Source organism: Theropithecus gelada, chromosome 1 (genome assembly GCF_003255815.1).
Source record: "Theropithecus gelada isolate Dixy chromosome 1, Tgel_1.0, whole genome shotgun sequence".
Taxonomy (NCBI): domain Eukaryota; kingdom Metazoa; phylum Chordata; class Mammalia; order Primates; family Cercopithecidae; genus Theropithecus; species Theropithecus gelada.
The window spans coordinates 16,863,508-16,868,781 of record NC_037668.1 but is presented as its reverse complement, the minus strand read 5'-3'; the positions used below and the strand labels follow the sequence as shown (position 1 = coordinate 16,868,781).

At 52.6% G+C, this 5,274-nt stretch overlaps 1 protein-coding gene across 2 annotated transcripts in view; it reads right to left on the bottom strand.

The window, feature by feature from the left end:
• CGN (cingulin) overlaps window positions 1-4,739 on the bottom strand; it is a 29,970-nt gene extending 25,231 nt beyond the window's left edge. The window contains exon 1 of one of the 2 annotated variants that reach the window (XM_025365496.1): window positions 4,686-4,739. The gene's annotated coding sequence lies outside the window, so the exon portion shown is untranslated. Of the gene's footprint in view, window positions 1-4,178; window positions 4,335-4,685 lie in introns of those variants that run through there. The other variant, XM_025365488.1, reaches the window with a different exon arrangement.
• Between the last annotated feature and the right edge of the window lie 535 nt (window positions 4,740-5,274).

Genomic DNA, 5,274 nt, shown 5'->3' with positions numbered 1-5,274 from the left:
AAAAAAAAAAAAAAAAAAAAAAAAAATACAAAAAAAACTAGCTGAGTATGGTGGTACACACCTGTAGTCCCAGCTACTTGGGAGGCTGAGGCAGGTGGGTCACCTGAGCCCAGGAGTTTGAAGCTGCAGTGAGCTGTAATCGTACCACTGCACTCCAGCTTGGGTGATAGAGTGACACTCTGTCTCAAAAACAACATCGACAACAAAAAACCCACAACTTTTCTGTGCCTCAGTTTCCTCATCTGTAAAATGGGTATAATGATAATGCCCCACAAGGTTATTATCTGTAAGAATGATATTTATGCAGCCATATGCATAAATAAATAATTATATGGGCATATACAACAATAAAAAATTACCAAGTTACACACTTAAGATCTTTGTGCTTTATTTAGGCCAGGCGCAGTGGCTCACATCTGTAATCCCAACACTTTGGGAGGCCGAGGCAGGCAGATCACCTGAGGTCAGGAGTTCAACAACAGCCTGGCCAACAAGGTGAAACCCCATGTCTACTAAAAATACAAAAACTAGCCTGGCATGGTGGCGCACACCTGGAATCCGAGCTACTGGGGAGGCCAAGGCAGGAGAATTGCTTAAACCTGAGAGGCAGAGGCTGCAGTGAGCCAAGATCCGCCAGCCTGGGTGACACAGCAAGACTCCATCTCAAACAAAAAAAAAAGATTTTTGTACTTTATTGAACTTGGGTTCTAATTTAATAAAAAGGAGAGAAAAGACAAGATATTAAACATGAAAACATTTAGCATTGTGACTATCACAAAGCTGACAACAAATATCATCCTTCACACATGCTACTTCGTCCAACAGGCACTTCTGGCTTCACCTGGTTCATAGAAAGATGTCACTTCTTCAGAGAAGCCTTCCCTGACCACCACTCCCACAAACAAGGTCAGTTCTCACAAATCAGCCTCCCACAAACCAGGTCAGATCCACGTTATATGCTCTATAGTTGTCCTTCAGCAGGTTTATTCCAGTTTATATTTATACATTTATTGGAGTAATTATTTCTTGTCTGTCTCCTCCCCTACTAGATAATAAGCTCCTGGAGGGCAAAGACCATGGCTATCAGCTAACCACTGTGTCCCCAGGTGTTTGGGCATGTGCTAGATGTCAACAAATATTTGTTAAAGGCTGTATCCTGAACTAAAGCCCACTTGCACAGCAGTGGGGAGATTTGCCCAAGACAAATCTACTTGCCTCAGTAACAGGACCTCTTAGCAACAGGACCTCCTCCTGGTCCAGCCTTGCTGCCCTATGTAGTCATGATCTTAGAACCAGATGTGCCTAGATTGCCGGCTCTCAGGAAGCCACATGATTTATTCATGATGCTGTCTACCCTGTCAGTACATCTACTGATCTTCCAGATCCAGGTCAAGGAGTTCCCAGCCTAGGCCCAGCGGAGGGCACAGCCCCTTGGGCAACAGCACTAAATTGTTCAGAGGCAGTGCTGAGCACTCCCCCAGGTCCCAGGTTAGGTTAACTCCCTAACCTCAGTCACCTTCGGTCCATGGACATGTGGATCAGGGGCCAGGAGGGTTGAAGGGATCTTTGAGGTGGGTCAGAAAGCAGGGCTCTAAATGATTCAACATGGAAAATCCGAAACCTACCCGCCTTCTGTTACAGAGGACAGTGGGGCGGGACCAAGGTAGCAGGGCAGCTCTGAGGCCTTGCGTAAGCCCCAGAGGCAGGCAGGTAAACAGTGATAGAGGGCCAGGCAATATGGAGTCCAGGGCCTGCGCCCTCACCAATGCCTGACCCTGCTTTTCTCTCCCTTGTCACATGCCCAGGGCTCTCCTCACTAACTGTACTCCAGGAAGAGACCAGACCACAAGTTAATTCAGCTGCCTCTGTCTGCCTCTGCCTTTCCTGCCTGCAAGCAGTGGGAGAACGCTCTACACCTGTACCAGACAGCCACTTCTCCCTGAGTTACTCATTAGCCTGCCCTGCCCCAATTCCATCACCTCTGGCCCAGGCATATGCATCTGGTTTCCAACTAGGAGTGACAGGGTCTCTGGACTTCTGGCAGGAAGTGGGGGTGGGGTGGTTTCGGGTGTGCGGAGGAAGGGCTGATTCACACAGGGCCAGGCAATAGGTTAGATGCTAAATAATCGGCAGACTTAGAAAATGGGAGAACTTGAGGTATAGAGATTAGAAACCCTCAGAGGTAACAAGGAAAGCAAATGGTCGAAATAGAAAAGGACAGCTCAGTGACCTTGATGATTCGGCACCCTTTTTCTCATAGTTAAGAGATAAGAAGGTTCCCCGTGGATCCAAAAAGAATCCCCCAAGTGGACTCCTGCCTAGGTCCACTGAAAAAGCAGAAACCTGAGAGCCAGGCTAGAGCTGCGTGGCCAGTAGGGAAAAAAACACAATGAGGAACTGGGCCCCTGCAAACTGGCTGGACTGGTTTGAGAGGCAAGGGGAAGGGGGGGGCCAGGGAGAATACACTGGCAGCTTGTAAAGCAGACCAGAGAAATTCCACACCACGGAGGAGGAAGAGGGGCAAGACCACAGGCAGGGGCTCTCTGGCCTTCATGGCAAAGCCAAAGCTCTAAAGGAGAGGACAGAGGGCAGGGAAGGAATAGGCAGGAGGAGCAGATGAACAAGAACCTGGTGACAGGCCAGTATGTGACAGGGAGACTTTGTCTCCCTCCACCCCTCCCTTTCAGGTTCCCAAAGTTGCATTCCTGATCCCACACTTGCCTTGGCCACCTCCCTGACCCTCAGTTCGCCCCTCCCTGGCACAGAGAGAAAAGCCCTACACCCTCCTCACCTCCCACAAGGGGAATGGCATGCAGGCCAGCCTGGGAAACACAGGAAGGGTTCTAGGAAGCCGGAATCCTCTTAGAGTCCGGCAAATCTCTGGATTAGCAGTCCCCCAGAGCCAGCCCCCAGACTCCCAAACATCCAGGATGAAAGAAGAGATGCATAGGCATGTGTAGGCAGCCCATCTACAAACATAGCGGTTGCTAATTATTTCCCAATTACAACAACCTTCCTCAGGCAGGGCTTCAAAGGGGCCAAGCTAAGGTTGACTCTAGTTCCCTTACCTGCCTAAGGCAAAGAAATTTGCCTCCAGTCTTGTCTGGGCCCCAAGGTGCACCTTTCATCTGTCCTGGGGATTTGGAGTTGTAATTTCCCTAGTCTCGTGGTCTCCTGGTGAGTCCTGCCTATTTCCTGCACCAATAGTGCCTGCTGCCATTCTGACAGCCACCAAGGTTCAGGAGTCAGGGATGCCTGGAGGGCGTTCAGGGAGTAATGGGGATTCCTCCAGCCATCAAGGAAATTGGTTGGGCTCCCAAACCTCATCCAATGGTCCCCATCTAGAACCACAGAAAAAATACATGTATACTTGGAGAAAGGGTTTGACATCCGCCCCCAGAAAGGGGCCTCCTGAGAAATAAGTATTAATATTTATCAATATTTTGCAGGCCCAGGCAGGGCTCTATGCTTCCTCATATCCCTCTCTTCGGGAGTACTCTCTCTCTCATGAGGAAGAAGGAACGATTCTCCCTGGCACGAAAGCAAAGGACAGAAAGTGAAAGCCTAATGGTTGTACACCTGGCTAAGAGAGGAGGGTGCCCTCTCATCTGCCCCTCAGTGTCTCTGATTCGCAACTGCCTTCGGCCGGAGGTGAAGGGCTGGGGAAAAGATCCCACACCTCAGAGTCATCTCAAAGCCATCAGGGAGGTGACAGCGGCCAGCTGAGACCGGAGGACGCGGGAAAGAACCTCAGGCAAGCAGCACCTGCAGATGCCCTTCCCTGGCGAGTCTGCACCTCAGACAGCAGCAGTTCCCGACTCAGCTGGGACTAACTCCTTCCCCCCGCCACCGCCGTCTCCAAGAGAAATTCTGCCCCTAGGGCTGGCGTCTGACCTCCAGAGAGATCTGGCGCTGAAACGCTTTCATGCCCTGGGAACAGCATTCGCCCCAGGTGCCCCTCGCCTGGCACCTTCCCAGTCACCTGCATCTGGCACCTCAGGGTAGGGGTCGGCTCTTAATCAGTACCCCACCCCAACCTCCCCTCCTTCCGTCTCCCACTCGGCACCTGTGCCCTAGAGAGGGGCATCTCACTCCGCCTCGATGCCCGCCCCTCAAAGGTACCCCTGAGGGCTCGCTTTCCTCTAGGGTGCCCTGGCCCCCACTCCGGGTCCACTTACCCTGACCGGGCTCGGCGCTCCCAGGCGTGCGTGCGTTCGGGCTCGGGCTCGGGCTCGGGCTCCGGCTAGGTCAGAGCAGCACGCGCAGCTCCGGCCCTCCCCCTCGTCTTCGGCGCTCCCTCCTTTTTCCCCCTCCCACCAACCTGTTACTCCGCTGCGGAGCTCCACCCCCGCGGGCCGTCAGTGCCCGCCCCGCCTTTCCCCGCTCCGGTTGGTCCGCTTCCCGTAGGGGGCGGGGCCTCCGCCGCGGGGACCGGGACCCGGGGTCTCCAGCCGCGAGGGGCGGGCTGGGTCACGTGGACCGGCGGGCTGCGGAGCGCCGGGGCGGGGCGGTGAGGGGCGCGGAGGCCATTTTGGGGGCGTCGCGGATGGCTGTGAGTGACCGCCGGCCAAGACCCCGGGAGCCGTCTGCCAGAGCATCTTCTGGGCTCTGCTAGAAAACAGCCTCCTGCCTCCGGTTTATTCCAAGGGAATCGCCGGCCAGGGCCCTTTCTGTCCTTCACCTACCGCTGCAGGAACCAGAGTGCTCTTTCGTCGCTTTCTGCAGAAGATATCTCCATTGTCCCCCGACTTCAGTGCCTCCTGCACCTCAGTTCGTCTCCCTTTTCCCTGACCCGAACCAGAACCCTGATCTTGGATTCTCTTTTATCTCGTGGCCTCCGCAATCATTTTCCAGCCTGACATCTTTTTCTATGTAATATTTATCACCTTCTAGTTAATAACATAATTTTCAAAATCATTTTCATCATTTTGCCTCCAGTCCTACGATAAGCCTCACCAGAGCAAGGATCTCTTATTCTGTGCCCTGCTGCACCCCAAACGCCTACAACAGGGACTGGTACATACTACATGCTTAATAAATATTTGTTGACTGAATGAATGGAAACCGGAGACGCAAATTTACCAGAATAGGAATGACCTTCGTTCTAAACTGAAAGGGACTCAACCCCAAATTGTAAATCCACCTTAGAGTTAGCCTCTCAAGAATTAGGGATGCTGATCCCAGTTCCCAGAAAAGAGTAAAGACTAGGGGCTCTGCAAACTGCAGGAACCCCGCTCATACCAGCTGCAGTTAAAACATTAAAGCTGGCACCTA